The sequence below is a fragment of the Oryctolagus cuniculus genome, chromosome 5, assembly GCF_964237555.1.
Source record: "Oryctolagus cuniculus chromosome 5, mOryCun1.1, whole genome shotgun sequence".
In the NCBI taxonomy this organism is placed as follows: domain Eukaryota; kingdom Metazoa; phylum Chordata; class Mammalia; order Lagomorpha; family Leporidae; genus Oryctolagus; species Oryctolagus cuniculus.
This window is the reverse complement of record NC_091436.1, coordinates 44330575-44350025: the sequence shown is the minus strand read 5'-3', so window position 1 is coordinate 44350025 and position 19451 is coordinate 44330575. Positions and strand designations below refer to the sequence as shown.

General features: G+C 40.7%; 1 pseudogene; it reads right to left on the bottom strand.

Moving 5' to 3' along the window:
* LOC127492968 (succinate dehydrogenase [ubiquinone] cytochrome b small subunit, mitochondrial-like) overlaps positions 1-19451 on the bottom strand; it is a 46428-nt pseudogene that overhangs the window by 14122 nt on the left and 12855 nt on the right.

Here is a 19451-nt window from a genome sequence, read left to right as displayed (position 1 = left end):
TAACTCTGCCTGCCAAAAAAAAAAAAAAAAAAAAAAAAGTGGGTTGCTGAGGTAACAATTACCTAAAAATGTGGAAGTACTTTTGGAACAAGGTAGTAGCTAGAGGATAGAAGGGTTTTGAGGTACATGTCAGAGATATAAGCATTAAGTGTGATTCTAGTGATATCACAGACAATAATAGGAGCAGTTATTAGAAACTAGAGTCAAGGTGTTGTCTGATATAAAGTGGAAAAAAAATACCACTTGGCTGAACTGTGTTGTGGTATTTTGTGGAAGGTAAAACTTGTGAGCAATGAATGTGGGTATTTAAATGAGGAAAGTTCTAACCAAAGTATTGAAGGGAGTGGCTTGACTTCTCCTTACCACTTCTAGCAAATTATGGAAGGAGAGAGTGAATTAAGAAAGGAATTGTTCATCAAAAAGCAGTCAGAATGGAAGATCTGGAAAACCGTCGTTCTGTTCACGTGGAAAGGACTCAGAATGTGTGTTCTGACAAAAGCCCCAGTGGTGTAGCTGAGAGAATGTGCAAGCAGAAACTCTGTCAGTTGGAACTGAAGTGTACAGGGATATGGTGAAATGAAAGAAGGCACTGGACTGCTTGGAGTTGACAGGCAAGTTCTACAGATTCCGCTGCAGGCATGCACTGCTTCTTCAGGACAAGGAAAAATGACCGCAAGGGTGGTTCAGAGAGCTATGGGACCACCACCTCAGTTTCCATAGGTTAGAAGGACCCTGGCTTGCCATGGCCATGGGGTTGAGGCTGCTGCCTGGAGCTGTGGAGGTGATGCCATTGCCCCAGTGGGCCTGAAGGGCATTGTATCAACACAAAGAGATTTTAACAATAATTTACTAGGTTTTACGCTTGCTTGGGACCCTTCACTTCTTCCAATTGTTTTCCTTTGGGAATGGGAACATCTATGTATGCTTGTCTCACCAGTGCATTCTGCAATACATACCTTACCTGGTTTCACAGGATAACAGCTGGAGAGGAATTTTGCTCAGGACTAATCATACCTGCAGTCTCACTCATATCTGATCTACATGAAATTTAGATGAGATACTGTACTTCACCCCTTAGAGTTGGCACTGGAACACTTCTTTTATAGCTATCAGGATGAAATGAGAACATTTTGCATGTGAGAAGGACATGAATTTTGGAGGGCTGGGAACAGAGAGTGCAGGACAGAATTGTGCTCTCTTCTATAATCTGTATGTTGCAGCCTAAATCCAATGTGACTATATTTGGATATAGGGTCTTTAGGAAATAATTAAGGTGAAATTATGTCATAAGGATGAGAGTTTGAATATAATGGGATTGGTGATCTTAGAAGAAGCAGAATGCAGACTCCTAGAGAAAGGCCATGTCAGCGTACAGTGAGGAGGCCACCATCCACAAGAGAGAGAGAGCCCTCGCCGGAATCCACTTGGGCTGGCTTCCTGATCTCGCATGTCCAGCCTCCTGTGAGCAAATGAATTGGTATTGTCGAAGCTTCCCAGACAATGGTATTTTGTTTTGGAAGCTCAAACAGACTAAGTCCTCCCACACTTTCCCTTCATAGTGGTCACATTTGTAGTTATAGTCAAGCCTCTGTGCCTTGGGTTCCATGTCCACAGCTTGGATCTACTATGTATATGGTTGCTGACATATACTCTGTAGTTAGACCTAAAGGGTTGTATCAGTAATGAAATTGTATATACTTTGCTTTTCTTTCATTACTCCCTAAACCATATAGTAAAACAATATCATATAGGGAGTTGGTGATTTTACTTCCACAATTTTAAGAACTTAGAAAGACTTGTAAAAAATCATGAGACAAGAGTTTGCTATTGAATGTTTGTGTCCCTCTGAAATTTCTGTGTTAAAATGCTATCCCCAAGGGAGATGGCATTAAGAAGAAGGGCCTGTAGGAGGTGATTAGATCATAAGAGTAGATGTCAGTCCGCCTCTAAAACCCACCTTCCTGCTTGGTCCTGCCTATCTCGCTCCCTTTCTCCTGAAAGGACCCTCTCCACCATTTATACACATCAAGATTCCTGTCTCAAACTCTTTCCAGAGAACATGACCCAAGACAGAAGCTTAGCTAGTGCTGCCTGCCAGGAGACTGCTCTTTACAGGATGCAGTGTGTTTTAGTCTATTTTCTGTTGCCATAACTGAATACCACAGTCTCAGTAATTTTTTAAACACAGAGGTTTATTTAGTTCATGTTTCTAGAAGCCAGGAAGTGCAAGTGCGTGGTGCCAGAATCTGATGGGGGCCTTCCACATCATAACGTGGTGAAGGGCATCACGCAGAGTCAGAGCAAGTGTGCTAGCTTGGTCTCTCTCCCTCTCAAAACACCGTCCTGGGACGGACCTATCCTCACGACTTCACCTAAGCCTTATCCCAAAGACCCCAGCTCCAATACCATTAGCCTATGACTCTGGGAATTAAATTTCTAACAAGTGAACTCTAAAGTCAGGCCTAAACCATGCCATAGAATCTAATATGAGTCTGAAGGTATTGGAAAGTAAAGTGAAACTCAGAGATGCACAGTAGTTAATGTGCTGGTTTTAATATTTTTGTGCTTAGGTCTCCTTTATTGAGAAAGAGGTTTTCAGAGATGATCAAGTTCCGACAGGTACTTTTCATGAAAATCTGGAATTTCTTTTTCCATTGATTGCAGTAAAACCCAATGTTGTGGAGTCACCTCTCAGCATGAAAAAACAAAACCAATCATCTCTATTTGTGAATATTAACAAATTCATTGATCTATTTACATAACTCTGTTCTGAATGCTAGTCAGAGGTGGGGGGCTATGTAGATGTCAGAAACTCAAAAGGGGACAAGACTGTCTCCTGCCCTTTTGGAGCTGAGTCTCCCTTTGGTTATCTGCAGAGGGAAAGGAGGAATGCTTCTGGGTGCAGAGGGAGAAAATCGAAGGCTTTCTGAGAGGAGGGCAATGTAACATTCTTCCCTGGTAAAGGCAGCACCAAAAACAAGCGTGGCCCCTCCGCGAGGTGGGGTATAACAACCTCATTACATTAGGGGCCGCCGAAAGGAGTTCAGACTAACTGAACCTAAAATAATCTTTAGAGTCTACACCCTTGAGTGCCCCAGGAAAGGGTAGGCAGGCAGCTAGTTATGATCGGGCTTTTGCTTTTGCTGTGGGGCTGTGGTCAGGCCAGCACACAAAGAATTTGTCATGTTAAAGTCTGAATGTTTTTACGTGCTTATTATCTGTTATCAGCTACCAGAGAGGGCGAGAGATCTGTTTACTTCCCAAATGCCCACAAGAGTAAAAGCTAGGGCAGCCTGCATCCAGGAGCCCAGAACTCCAGCCTGATCTCCCACATGGGTGGCAGGACTTAATTTCCTGGCCTTTCATCAGTGACACCCAATAGCATTGGCAGGAAGCTGGATCAGAAGCAGAGTTTCCAGCACTCAGAGCAGCACGCTGGTTCGCGAGCAGTCACTCCTTCAGGTGTGACCATCCCTGCCTGGAGTAAAGATGCTTTCAGAAAAGGAAGGGAAAGGACAAACATAAAACACCTTCTGCAAGACAAAGGAGTTCGACTTGTGTGGGGTCTGGGAGGAGAGCTGATCTCTTAACCTGTGCTGGCAAAGGATTTAAGATGACTTATCTGGCAGAGAAAGTCAAAGACCAACTCTTCATTCCTGGGGATTTGGAAGCAGTAACTTCCTTACATTTTGTCAGTAAAAAGAGATAATTAAGGATCTAAACAACTACAGACTTCTTCCTATTCAGAGAGCTTACAAAACAAGGTTATGAGTTTTAAAACCTTTACAACTTACCTGAGGAATTAACATTCTATCACCTGAATTAGTCACCAGCATGGGTTACCATGATCAAATGCATTACTTTTCCAACCTTTAATTTTATGATGATTTGGTAGCATCGTACCAGATTGCGAAACATTTAAAGAATATGGATTATATGTTAGGTGTTGAATAAAATTTTCCTATGTGAGAATTTTCTTCAGGAACCAACTATTAAAAACAAACATAAATTAAATTATGTGGCAGAACATAGAATAAACCTACACTATCCAGTGTTGTAGCTATAGGCCATAAGAAACTATTTAAATTAGTGAGAATTAAATCAATCAATGAGGTTCATTTCGTTGAAATAGTTTAAAGCTCACATAGATGTTACAAAAATAATAAAATTTCCACATGCCCTACAGATCAATTTTCCCAGTAAGAGTATTTTACATAATGATAATACAATTAACAAAATTTACAAACTGATGTTGGTGTAACACAATAAACTGTATCCTTTTCCGGATTTTACCAATTTTAATATGTGCTTTTTGGGGGTACTAGTTCTATGAAATGTTAATGCATACAAGTATAAAGATTTGTGCAACTATGATTGTAATCAAGATTCGAAACTATTTCACTACCCTTTCATAATTTCATCCTCCACCAAACCCTAACCCTGGCAGCAACTGATCTTTTGTTTTTTCTGCATTGTTTTTTCATTTGAGAATATTATATAAATGGAAATTTTTGAAATTTTGAAAAAATATGCAGCATCATGCTCTGGAATGCATCAAGTTGTTGCATGTATCAATTATGTATGTATTTTTGTCACTGGATAGTATTTCATTGTGTGAATATTAATATAGCTATAATTGTTTACCCAACCACCTGATAAAGAACATGTAACTTTTATTTTCAGTTTTTGACTCTTACAAATCAAGCTGTTATGAATATTAATGTTCAAGTTTGGTGCTGCTTTTCTCTCTAGTGATTTATTAGTTGCTGAGAGAAACTGAAAGCTATAATTGTGGGTTTGTCTATTCTTCGCTTCAGTTCTGTCCATTTTGGCTTCATGCATTTGGAAATTTGTTGCTTGAAACATACATGTTTAGGATTACTTGTGTTCTTAGTTAATTGACCCTTTTTGTCATTTTGTAATATCTCTCTTTGTGGTAATTTTTTAAAAGATTTATTTGAAAGGCAAAGTGGCAGAAAGAAAGAGACAAAGAGAAGAGAATCTCCCCATCCACAGAATTCACTCTGAAATGGCCGCAACAATCAGGCCTCAGCCAGGCAGAAGCCAAGAGCCAGGAACTCCACCCAGGTCTCTCATGTGGGTGGCAGGGGTCCAAGAATTTGGGTCATCTTCCACTGCGTTTCCAGGCACAACAAAGGGAGCTGTTTCAGAAGCAGAGCATCTGGGACACCAACTGGCACTCTAGTTTAGGACGCTGGCATCACAAATGTCAACTTAATCCACTGTGCCACAACCCAGGTCCTGGTCCTTGGCAATTTTCTTTGCTCTTAAGTCTATATTGTCTTATATTAACAGAACACTCAACCTTTCTTTTGATTAGTGTTTCATTAGGGTTGAGATGAGCCTCTTGTAGATTGCCTGCACAGTCATGAACTGCATAGCAACACTTTGCTCAACAGACCATGTATATGAGGGTGGTCTCATAAGACTGTATTACACAGTAATGTCATAGCTGGCTTACTTTTTGCTAATACAGTCAATAACGTTCACACAATGATAAATTTGCCTAATGACACATTTCTCAAGAGGTATCTCTACCACTAAACAATGCATGACTGTTGTTGAATCAACATTTTAAAACTCTGTCCTTTAATTCCTTTGTTTAAGCCATTTGCTTTATAAGCAATTAATAAAATGTTAGAATTCACTTATGCTAAATTATTATTTTTTTCACTTGTTCCTATTGCTTATTGTTTCTATATCTTCCTTTACATGCCTATCTATGGGTTATGTGAATAATTTCTTAGAGTACATTGTAATTTATAATTTTATTTCTCTATTCAAATAGTTTATAAAACATAAGTTTATAATATACATTCTTATCATAGTTTCATATTATTCATAATTTACCACTCCAACTTTAATATAAAAACTTAACCACCATTTGAATCTCTTTATCTACTTCCCACTTATGATTTTGTTGTCTTAAATGTAACCCCACAACAATCAGACAATATTATAAATTTTTTACTTTCTACTATAAAATATAATTTTTAAAACAAGATAGCAGTCTATTACATTTGTTCATTATTATTCTATTTTATTTATAACTGATGTTCCAAGTTCTTTCTTTTTTCCTTTATGTCTGAAGAATTTCCTTTGACAAATTTCCTTAGTTTCTTTCACTTATGACTGTCTATATTTCATCTATAATCCTCAGAGATATTATTGTTATAGAATACTGGTTTGATAGTTTTTTAATCACTTGAAAAATTTGTGCAACTTCCCTCTAGCTTCTGTCATTCCTGAGTAGAAATCCATCACTATTCAAATGATTGTTATTCTCTATAACTAAGATTTTATTACTCTTTCACTGCTTTAGAGATCTTTTCATTGTATTTAATTTTCGGAAATCTAATTATGATGTTATTGTGTCTGGAATATTTTGGATTATTCTATTTGAAGTTTTCTGGGTTTAATGTTTTGGTTTATGTATTTCATTGAGTTGGTGAATTTTTTTTCTTTTAGAAATATCTAGGAAGCAGGTAGAGAGCCAGTCTGGATGCCATACAATCATTTTGCTGCACATACAATCTCCTATTCCTATCTCCTTTTATTTGTTTAAGATGTTTTATTAATTTGAAAGAGTTACAGAGACAGAGCTGGAGAGAGAGAGAGAGAGAGAGAGAGAGAGAGAGAGAATCTTCCATCCACTGGTTCACTCCCTAAATGGCCACAATGGCCAGGGCTGGACCAGGCGAAGCCAGGACCAAGGACCAAGGAGCTTCTTCCGGGTCTCTCGCATGGGTGCAGCGACCCAAGCACTTGGGCCATTTCCCACTGCTTTCCCTGGCACATTAGCAGGGAGCTGGATCAGAAGTAGAGCAGCCAGGACTGGAACAGGTGTCCATTTGGGATGCTGGCATTGCTGACAGCAGCTTAACTTGTTAAGCCACAATGCCAGCCCTATATATATAGTCATTATATATAGTCATTATATTTTGCTAATATTTTTTTCAGGTTTTCACTCCTTCTCAAATTCCAATGACACATATATTAGATCATTTTGGTATTTTCCCACAAGCCCCTGGAGTTCTGTCCATTTTTTTCAAGCTATTTTTTCTTTTTTGTTTAAATTAGATAACTTTAATTGATATACTTTTTTTTATTTGACAGGCAGAGTGGATAGTGAGAGAGAGACACAGAGAAAGGTCTTCCTTTGCCTTTGGTTCACCCTCCAATGGCCGCCGCAGCTGGTGCACTGTGGCCCGTGCGTCTCGCTGATCCGAAGGCAGGAGCCAGGTGCTTTTCCTGGTCTCCCTTGGGGTGCAGGGCCCAAGCACTTTGGCCATCCTCCACTGCACTCGTGGGCCACAGCAAAGAGCTGGCCTGGAAGAGGGGCTACCAGGATAGAATCCGGCGCCCCGACCAGGACTAGAACCTGATGTGCCGGCGCCACAGGTGGAGGATTAGCCTATTGAGCCATGGCACCAGCCAATTGATATACTTTTAAGTTCTTCTGATATTTCCTTTCTGCTGTTGTGCCTGTCAAATTAGTTTTTTAAATTTCAGTTATTGTGTTTTTCAGTTCTAAAATTTCTGGGTTTTCTTATAACTCCTCTTCTTTGCAGAGACTATTTTTTCCATTAATCTCAAGACTTTTTGCAATTGCTTGTGGGAGCATTTTTATGATAGCTGCCTTATAATCTTGTCATGTAATTCTAACCTCTGTGTCCTCTGGGCATTGGCATATTATGTTTTCTAGCTTGAGTTACGATTATCTTGATTCTTGGAATGATACCTGAGTATTTATGTAAGAGACTCTAGTATCTTTTCATATTCTATGTTTTAGCAGGCAGTGAACTCTGGGCACATGTTTGTGCCCACATTTGTGGAATGTGGGATGCATGATAAACTTACGTTTCAAAGCCTTTATAGTGTTATTTTGGTCTGCCTCTATGTGCCTCCAGAGTCCAATTTGAAATCAGGGTAATATTACACACCATAGGTCAGTTCTCAAAGTTTTTGTTGTGTTGGTTCTGGTTGGTTTAATGCACGTGAACCATTTTTTCAAAGGCAAGTAGGGTGAAATGCATGACTCTAATCACAAAATTAAAGTATCCCCTTCTCCAGTCTTCCCCTGTTCATAATTCTTCCAGTCTCTAGTTCACTGTTATTGCTTAGTGTCACTCTAACCATTTTAAATCCTCAGTGACTAGTGAATTTTATATTACACACTGCAAATATAAAATACTTCCATCATTTCAGAGAGTCCTACTGTATAGAGCTGATATTGATGAAACCCTTTCTCTTCCTGAGTTTAAATCATTCCTTTTCCTCAAGAGGCTAAATGATGCTAAATTATAGCCCCCCACAAAAAAAAAAAAAAAAAAAAAAAAACTCACAAAAATCATGACAAATAAGGAGAGTGAGAAACAAACATGAAACCTAGAGATACAGAAAAAGTGGGAAGATGAAAATACACCAAAGAGAAATTTAAAATACTCAAACAAAGTAAATGCTGACCAAACAGGAAAACTATGTACAGGTCTCCCTGCTAGTCCTGGTACTGAGATAGCTTTATGTGCCAGAGACAACAATTTACCCTCAGAGCTGTGTTTCTAAAACAACAAATTTGGTCTTTACATTGTGGTTCCCTTGCTTCATTCACTGCAGCAAAAGGGATAGGTGTAATCAGAATTTTAGAAAGCAAAGGCAACTTTAAAACAATGTGGAATTCCAATGTTATTTCAACACAATGTAAACACATTCAAAAAATTCACATTTGAGTATGGCAAGGCTAGACTCATTACTAGTTTTAGAATGTGAAAGTTAACAAAAATCAGGCCCCCATAGAGACTTCCAGTTATTGGATCTTACTGCTCCCTGGGCCATGATAGATAGGCAATCCATTGATCTTCTGGTCACCCAAGAAGAAGGATTATAGATCTCTGCATAATTCATTCTTTAGCTTATGGACAAAAGAAAGAAATCCCAAATGCAGTCTTGGAAGCAGATGAAAATGTGAAGGATCCAGTAAAGAACCAAAGGAACTTCAAATCTGCAGGCTAAAAGGGAAGTGAAAAACTTTAAGCAGGGAACGCAAAACTCAAGGTCTGAGAAAGAGAGAACCTAAAAGTAATGGGGACACTTGATTAACAAAGTAAATACAGAGGTACTGGTAGGTCAGGGGATGATTTGGGATTAATCTCACAACACAAAAAATGACAGGTATATCACTGGCATGTTTGAGGCAATGTCATAATGAGGTGGGAACATGGGAGAGATGTTGCACAGCACAGATACACAATGGCCTAATAAAGAAGGAAATAAGTACCCAGAATCTGCAGTCAAAATGCTCTACCCCCGAGCTGTATCCCCGAGTACACAGAATCTACAGTTCTGTGTGTTCAAATGAATCCCAAATAAAGGTAGATTGATTCAGTGAAGAAAGAGTAAGCAGAGGCCCTCTGCAGTCCTTACCCTTACCACAGTTTACACATTTATTGCTGGAAAATCTGCAGCCCTCATGGCCTCTGAGCCCAGTTTGGTGAATTTCCATGTTAGAGCACTATTGCATTGCCCCAGAGGAAGAGCTTAGTACTTGCTGTGTCACCCCCCACTCAGACTCTTGCAGAACTATCTTGAGAATACTGCCCACCCAAGGTCCTGTGAAGCAGCCAGGAAGCAGTCCCCAGATTACTTGACCCAGCACTGCAAATCAGCTGGGAGGCCCCACTCACCCTACCACAACTCTGGCCATATCTGGACAGTCCACCCTGAGCAAGTTGGTCTGCCAAGGACCTTGCGAAGCTGATGGGTGGCCCTGGGCAACTACTCTCTGCTTGGGGAAGCAGCCAGTTAGCCAGCCCTATGTGACTCAGCTCTCAGAAGCGTGGGGAATCATATGGGTAGCCCCAGCTAACAACATTTGGCCCTGGGAAGTGGCTAAGTAGCTCCATTTCCAGCTCCAGGAAGCATTTGGGAAGCCTATTCTGAATGACTTGGTCCATAGAGGGCACAAAACCTTTTTTTTTTTTTTTAAAAAAAGATTTATTTATTTGTTTGAAAGGCAGAATTACACACAGAGAGGGAGACAAAGAGAGAGCTCTTCCATTCACTGGTTCACTCCTCAAATGGGCCAGGCTGAAGCCAGGAGCTAGGAGTTTCATCCAGGTCTCTGGGCCATCTTCGACTGCCCTCCCAGGCCATTGGAAGAGAGCTGGATCAGAAGTGGAGCAGCCGGGACTCAAACTGGTGCCCATATGGAATGCTGGCCCCAAAGGCGGAGGCTTAACCTACTGTGCCACAGTGCTGGTCCCCCAGAAACCCCTTTTTTTAAGTGAAGAAAAACTAAAATATTTATGGGAGATCATTTAGCAAGTGAACATTTGCACTATATATGTTCAAGAAGGAGAGAATAAAGAAAAAGGCACTGTTGACCCCAGGAAGCAACTGAGCATCCTGACTTGAGTGGGTTGATCCACTGGTGTAAGCAGGCGGGCCTTTCTAACCTGTTGCAGGCCAGTGAAGCAGCTGGACCACTATGATCAGAATCATGGTTCACTGAGACCCTGGAAGCAGCCAGGAGGCCCTGTATACCCATCTACAACCCTGGAAATGACTGGGTGGCCCTAGCTACCCAGTTAGCCCCAGGAAGCTGCCAATCAGCTTGGCTTGCTTTAAGTGGTGTGATCCACTGAGGCCCTGGAAAGCAGACAGACAGTCCTCTCCATCCACCTTCAGCCCTAGAAATAAATGCACAGCCCATCCTGATCAGGTTGAACTCTAGGGGCCCCATGACATTACCCACAAGGCCTTCAGACAATGACAGACAACCTGTCAGGGTCCCAGCATCTTTGAGATCCTCAGACACTGACAGGTGCTCTGTCCCACTACTGATCACACTATGCCACACCCATCCAGGCCCACAGATCAAGCCTACCCATACATGGCACTCAGCAACTGGTGGACACCCTCCGCTGCCACAGCAAATGTGCCTAGTCTGCATGATCCTGAGTGGCCCCACCCCCAAGAGACCTGGGAAACTGATGGGCCATTCACAGCTGTAGTTGTGAGCCCTGTACCTAGAGCTGCCAGCAAATCTGCCCCACATAAGTAAGCTGCATCCCAGCTGGCATTACAATCATACAAGTCTTGCAGCCTAGGCTCCTGAATACCCACAAACATCAGCAGGGGGCCAGCACTATGGTGTAGAGGGGAAAGCCACCGCCAGCAGTGCCTGCATCCCATGTAGACACCAGTTCGAGTCCTGGCTGTGCTACTTCTGATCCAGCTCCCTGCTTCTGCCTGGGAAAGCAGTAGAAGATGGCCCAGGTCCTTGGGCCCCTGAACCCTCATGAGAGACCAGGGGGAGGCTCCTGGCTCCTGGCTTTGGATCAGCACAACTCCAGCTGTTACAACCAACTGGAGAGTGAGCCAGCAGATGGAAGACTCCTCTCTCTCTCTCTCTCTCTCTCTCTCTCTTTCCCCTCTCTGTGTAACTCTGACCTTCAAATAAAGAAATAAATCTTTAAAAAAAAGATGATTTAGTCACTGTTTTTAAAAAAAGATTACAATTGAAGAAGCTATCCAGGTGTTATATCAAAGAACAAATTTGGAACCAAAGCCAACAGAGCCTATCCAACCAATATCCTAGAAAAATCTCAAGGAGAAAGTCTTTACTATGAAAGCCTCCCTCTTAAATTGGTAGAGATAACTAATCTCACTTTGCATAACTGTCAATGTAGCTACCCAAGAAGCATGAAAAAGCAAGGTAAAATGACATCTTCAAAGAAAAGAATAGCTCTAGCAACAGAAACTGAAGAATTGCCTTTTAGAATGGAAACTATTCATTTTAAGGAAACTCAATCATATCCAAAAGAATTCAAACAGATAAATACACGAAATTAGGAATACAAATCATGGTATGAATGAGAAATTCAGCAAAGAGATCGCAACAAGAGAACCAAATAGAAATTTTGGGATTAAACAACTTAACAAATGAAATGAAAAATACATTGATGACAGCCTCAACAACAGAAGAAATTATTTCTTTCTCTTTTTTGAAAGATTTATTTATTTGAAAGGCAGAGAGAGAGAAAAAGAGAGAGGGAGAGAGGGAGAGAGAAAGAGCGAGGAAGAGAGAGAGAGATAGGACTGGGTCAGTAAGAACCTAGGAGCCTTGAAGTCTATCTGGATCTTCCAAACATGGTGGCAGAGCTCTAAGTACTCAGGCAATCATCTTCTGCTTTCCCAGACTCCTAAGTAGGGAGCTGAATCAGAAGTGGAGTATCTGGGACTTGAACCAGTGCCTATATGAGATACTGGCATTGCAGGCAACAGCTTAACTCACTGAGCCACAATCCTGGTGCCAGAAATGATTTCTGAACTTGAAGATGGGTCTTTTGAAATAACCCAATCAGATCAAAAATTAATTTTACACAGGCATGTAAATTAAGAATGAAGAATGAAAATTCAGAAAATCTATGAGATAAAATAATTATTGAAAATATGCCAATTCTAGCAAAATAAAGGGACATCCAATTCTAAGAAGCTCAAAGGACCCTAGTAGATTAAATAAAAAATTCTCCTTGAGGTATATTATAGATAAAATGTCAAAAATACAATTCTAAAAACAGTAAGAGCAAAGTATCTAGTCACATATAAGGGAATCCTCATTAGAAAATAACAGATTTCTCATCAGAAAACTCTATATCCCAGCAGAGAATGAGATGATATATTTGAAGTCCAGAAAAGGGGGAAAAAAGACCCTACCAACCAAGAGTACTATATCCAGCAAAGCTATACTTTAGGGATGAAAGAAAATAAAGTTTTCCCAATACAAGCACAAACTGAGGCAATTATAAAAAATACTTAAGAATATCCTACACTATTACTGAAAAAAATGATATCCATCATCATGAAAACATATGACAGTGGAAAAATTACTAGTACAGCAAACACACAAAAGGGAGAAAGAAGAGAAGCAAATCGTATCAATACAGAAAACCACAGACTACAAAGATGAACAAGGGTATACAAAACAATGATATACAACACAACCAGAATTGTGGCATAGAAGATAAAGCTGTCTTCTGCTATGTCGACATCCCAAATGGGCTCCAGTTCATGTCCCAGCTGCTCCACTTCTGATCCAGCTCCCTGCTAATGGCCTAGGGAACGCAGTGAAAGATAGCCCAAATATTTGGTCCTCTGCCACCCTAGTGGGAGAGTGGGATGAAGCTCCTGGCTCCCGGCTTTGACCAAGCACAGCCCTGGCCATTGCTGCCATCTGGGGAGTGAACCAGCAGATGGAAGATAGATCTTTGTGTGTGTGTGTCTCCAGCTCTAACTTTCAAAATAGATAAATCTTTTTTAAAAAATGAAAAATAAGACATTACAACATATGCCACACAAATACAAAAGATTTTTAAGGGCTATTGTGAACAACTATATACCAACAAATTGGAAACTACCAATATCATCAGGAAATATCATGAGGAAATAAAAAACTTGAACAGATTAATAAGAAGTAATGAGATTGACTAGGTAATAAAATGTCTGTTGAAAAAGAGAACCCAGGACCAGATGATTGCAATGCTGGATTTTATAAGCCTTTAAAGAAGAAAAAAAGAGCAATTATTTTTCTTTTTTTTAATTTGACAGGTAGAGTTATAGACAGAGAGAGAGACGGAGAGAAAGGTCTTCCTTCCATTGGTTCACTCCCCAAATGGCTGCTAAGGCAGGCGCTGCGCTGATCCGAAGCCAGGAGCCAGGTGCTTCCTCTTGGTCTCCCATTCAGGTGCAGGGGCCCAAACACTTGGGCCATCCTCCACTGCCCTCCCGGGCCACAGCAGAGAGCTGGACTGGAAGAGGAGCAACCGGGACTAGAACCTGGTGCCCATATGGGATGCTGGCGCCACAGGCGGAAGATTAACCAAGTGAGCCACGGTGCCGGTTAAAAGAGTGATTCTTCTCAAACTACTGCAAAGAACTAAAAAAGTAGAGAAACTTTCAAACCTAATTCTATGAGGCCAGGATTACCCTGATGCTAAAACCAGACAAGAGTACATGAAAAATACAGATCAGTATCCCTAATGAATATAGATGCAAAAGTTTTCAGCAGAATATTAGTAAGTCAAATGTAATATCACATCAAAAAGATTGCATATCATAATCAAGTAGAAGTTCTGCCAGAGATTCAACATATACAAATTAACTGATGTAACACATTGCACCAACAGAACAAGGTGCAGAAATGAAAGGATCATCTTAATAAACACAGAAAAAGCACTCAATAAAATTCAACATGCTTAGGACACCATAAGTCACCTTTCTTCCCTCTAATCTGTGACGCCATGGCTGCTTTTGGCCTCCTCCAACTTTTCTGAGGTCCCACGTCCATGCTGCCAGTCCTCTTCTCTTCTCACTCCCATAATCCCTTATCAGAAGGCCTGGGTGCAAGTCCTGGCTCTGCTTTCAATTCCAGCTTCCTGCTAATGTGGATCTTGGGAGGTAGCAATGATGGCTCAGATGGTTGCCTTCCTGTCACCCATGTGGGAGACCAGGATTGAGTTCGTGGCTCCTAGCTTCAGTCTCTGTCCAACCCCAGTCATTGTAGGCATTTGGAAAGTGAGCCGGGGGTGGCAGGGTGAGGGGGATAAAAGTAAAATAAAATAAAATAATAAAATAAAGTGAGCCAATGGATGGGCTTTTGCTTGCTCACTGAATCTCTCTCTTTCTTTCTCTGCTTCTAAATAAATAAATAAAATAAAATAAAATAAAATAAAAAAAATAAAAAGTGCTGTCAAGGATATAGAGAAAGGGAAATTCTCATACACTATTGTTATAAGTGTAAATTAGTACAGACATTATTGAAAACAATATGAGGTTCCTCAACAGGCTAGATATAGATCTGCCATGTGATCAGCAATTCCAATACTGGGAATATATGCAATGGAAATGAAATCTGTATTTTGAGAAGACACATACATGTGCATATTTATTGCAGCACTGTTCTCAATAGTGAAGATATGGAATCAACACAGGAGTCCACTGACAGATGCATGGATAAAGAAAATGTGGTATTTATACACAGTAGAATATCATTCAGCTACCAACAAAAAAGCCTTATTTGCAACAACATAAATGGTACTGGAGGACATCGTGTCAAGTGAAGTAGGAAGTCAGGCATAGAAATACAAATACCACTTATTCTCACTTACATTAGGAACATCAGAAATTTCATGGAAAAGAGAAATGAAAAACAGGTTTATAGTGGTGCCGAAACAGTTTTTAAATTCATGTGTAGTTTTTTCACAGCATGTACTTTTCATGGACTTTCTTCTGCACCAACATAAACTTATTTTTTATTTAATTTTTATAGACTTTTTGAAATATTCTCATATGTAGAATCTAAAAAGTCGATCGCATAGAAGTAGAGAACAGAATAGAGGTTACCAGAACCTGGGAAGTGTGTGAAACATGGAGGATGGGGAGAAGCTTTAGTTATATACAAGGAATCAGCTCCAATGTTCTATAGCACTATAGGAAAACTATACTTGACAACAATTAATTGACTATTTCAAAATAGCAGAAAGGATTTTGAATGTCACAACATGAAGAAAGGATAAATATCTTAGGTTGATAAATATGCCAATTACCATGGTCTGATCTTTACATAGTGCATATATTTATTTAAGTGTCACATTTACCCTATGAACATGTACAATTATGGTGTCAATTAAAATTTTTTAAAACGTTTCTTAAAAAGATTTATTTATTTATTTGAAAGGCAGATTTACAGAGAGGTAGAGGCAAAGAGAGAGGAGAGAGAGGTCTTCCACCAGCTGGTTCACTCCCCAAATAGCTGCAAAGGCCAGACCTGCACTGATCCAAAGCCAGGAGCCAGGAGCCAGGAGCCAGGAGCTCTTTTCAGGTCTCTCACGTGAATGCAGGGGCCCAAGCACTTGAGCCATCTTCTACTGCCCTCCCAGGCCATAGCAGAGAGCTAGATTAGAAGTGGCACAAGCTGGTGCCGCGGCTCACTAGGCTAATCCTCAGCCTTGCGGCGCCGACACACTGGGTTCTAGTCCCGGTCGGGGCGCTGGATTCTGCAGCGCGCCAGCCGTGGCGGCCATTGGAGGGTGAACCAACGGCAAAGGAAGACCTTTCTCTCTGTCTCTCTCTCACTGTCCACTCTGCCTGTTTAAAAAAAAAAAAAAAAGTGGAACAGACAGGACTCAAACTGGCACTCATATGGGATGCTGGTGCTGCAGGCAGTAGCTTAACCTGCAATGCCACAGTGCCAGCCCCAAAAACTTTTTATTTATTTATTTTTTCTGAAAGGCAGAGTTAGTCAATGAGAGAGAGAGAGACAGAGATAAAGGTCTTCCTTCTGTTGGTTCACCACCCAAATGGCCGCTACAGCCAGCGCACTGCGTTGATCCAGAGCCAGTAGCCAGGTGCTTCCTCCTGGTCTCCAATGTGGGTGCAGGGCCCAAGCACTTGGGCCATCCTCCACTGCACTCCTGGGCCACAGCAGAGAGCTGGACTGGAAGAGGAGCAACCAGTACAGAACCTACACCCCAACCAGGACTAGAACCCGGAGTACCAGTGCCGCAGGCGGAGGATTAGCCTAGTGAGCCGTGACACCCGCCAACTTTTTGTTTTTAAAAACAAGTTAAAAACTTGTCTTCTTTTATAACTTATACCAAAATTTCCCTGATATTTTCAAATTTCACTCAGTAATCCTCTACCTCTGTCACCAGGGCATAAGAGAACATCAAGTATTATACCTGACTTATATATATTTTGCACTATCAACATCATATTTAAAACAGAATACAATCTAATAATGCAAAGGGTAGATTTTCAGTTCAAGTAGATTTAAGAAAAAAAAATATGGCCACACAGAAATGAAAGAGACTCAACAGGCCAACATGAAAACCAATAGCATTATTCCTGTGTGCTTATTAATAAGAAACCTAATTTTTTGTTTTTGTTTCTGTTTTTTCTCCAAAATGGCACCAAGACATGGTATAAAGGGTTAGACTTTCATGTAACTTGGTAGGAATTTCTACTGTGCCATTAGTAGTTCCATGATGCTGAGAAAATGACATAAGCTCTAAGCTTCAATAAAATGCAAGCAATCATAATGCCTAACTTGTAAAGTCATCCACAAAAGGAAATAAGATAAAGTGTGTAAGGTGCTAAGCATAACGTCTGGCACAAACTTGGTCCACAATGGACGTCACCTGTCTTCCCTCTAACCCATGGTGCCGTCATGACTGTTGGGCCTCCTCCACCCTGTCTGAGGTCCTTCATCCATGCTGCTGGCCAGATGCCCTCTCTTTTCAGTCCCCTAATCTCCTGAATAAAAATCCAATTTCTATGATCACCATGTGTTTTCAACCAAGCATAGTTTCATTTAATTAAGATAATATATTTAAATGAGGTGCCCAGTGAAATAACGAATCTGGTTCATCCTTGTTTTTGACTCTTGCAGTTTCCCCGCTTGTCCACTAGATATGCTGGTTAACAGTTGATTTGAATTTACTTTATTGGACTAACTCAGTGTTCATGTTTATTTTACAGTGTTTATCTTTATTCCCAATTATTCTAACCCACAGAAAGAAAGCAAGGCCCTTAATAAAATGGAGCATGAAGTTTCAATTTTCACATGAGTCACACTTGTGAATAGAACGTTCTTTTGTCTTGGGCTCAATGCATGTTGCAAATCAAAAGAGGATGGAGAGTTTTATGCAAGCAACAGCTGGAGCACAGAGTTAAATGGATAGTATGGAAGAATCTGAAGCTTTTTTTTTTTTTTTGAATGTGTAGGAAATAAAACGAGGAAGAATCATTTTACACCCATGGGAAGGATTTACTGGTTTATAAATATGATAAACCTTCCTTAATACTCATGCTTTGAACTCGCAGAGCATCTTTCAGCACTGGATTCCGAAGCACTTCACTGACAGTAAGCCCCAGGACCCTTGGGATGGAGGTGTTATTTCCATTTCATAGTTAGGGAAATAGATGCAAGGAGTGACTTGCTCAAGAACACAGAGTAAGTCCCAATCAAGATGACAGCCCAAATACACAGACCAAATCTAACCTCTGGGCTACGCTTGCCCCTACACATTTATTTTATAAAAGGAAAACAATGATTTCAAATGTATACTCAGCTAAGCATTAGGATACATCCCTTTCTACTTGTTTCAACACGTTTTTGAAGTTTTGCTTGTTTTTACACTGGCGGGATTTTCAGATGATTAGCTCTGAGTGTCTTTTGTTTCAAGTGTCTCGTGTAGGGGATGAGCGAGATCGGATTGTCATGGCTCTTCCCACTGCTTAGTCATGCTGCATGTTCAGTCTGGTTGGGTGATCCATGGGGAATATTTCAATGCTGGGAGAGAAAAGCATGTTGGTCACCTTAACCCGGCCATTGGGGCAGGAGTGGCTCCACAACAAAAATGACAGAATTTAGATCAGATCATTTGGGTTCTCTGTGAGCAAATCCCTGAATACCTTTGAACGTCAGCAGGAAAGTGTAGAAGAGTGAATAGAGTCTTAGTAACAGAAAATGATGTTCCTTTCAGAAAACAAAAAATGTAGGGCAAGGCTACTGAAAGACAGGCAATAGAGGAAGGTGGTCATTAGGGAGTGAAAAGCTCATTTGCAAATAGATTTCAGGAGAGGGGCATAACCTCGCTGGATCAGGACAATCAAAGGGAACAGGCAACCAGGTTGACAACAAGTTGTTGGTAAGATAATTTTAACACACTAATGATCCAAAAATTTTTTAAAAGGTGTCCCTTATTTCTAAATAGGAATGTTTCTATTTGATTATCTTGCATAGGTGCAGCAAATCAAAATTGTAAAGCATTAGCATAAAGGTCAGCACTCAAACTCTCAAAACTCAAAAGGTAGTAATAGCAACTGTAATCATGTATGACACTACATTAACAAAAAATTGTTAACACCTTACACTATCCACCCAAATGTTTTGACATAAGCATTAACCTCCACCCAAACTCCATCGGCAGCATCAGCAGCCAGCAGGTTGCTCCCTATATCATCTTCCTTTCCTTCCAGTTTGCATAGACCTGGGAACAGGAAGTGGCAATTACTCCTTAGTGTGAAAGGAACAGTGATGGACACTGAGCCTGCCCTTCGCTCTAAGTGTTGACCACAGCAAAGAAACATTCCCACAAGAATATTTACAAAGTCATTGCTTTCATTTTCAAATGCAGTGATTTTCCTTGTGATTTGTCTTCAAAGTTTAAGGATGAACTCGCATTTTGGTTAAAGGAGAAATAAGCCTCCAAAAACCATAAAGGTCCACATGATCCTTTGTCGCTCCCCCATTTGCAGAGGAATGACACAGGACCCTCCGCTGTTCTTTTGTCTGCTCGGCTCTTCCCGGGTTGGCTGCTGACCCCTCCACCTCCGTGGAGGGGCGGTTCCCCCTGCCACTTTCCCCC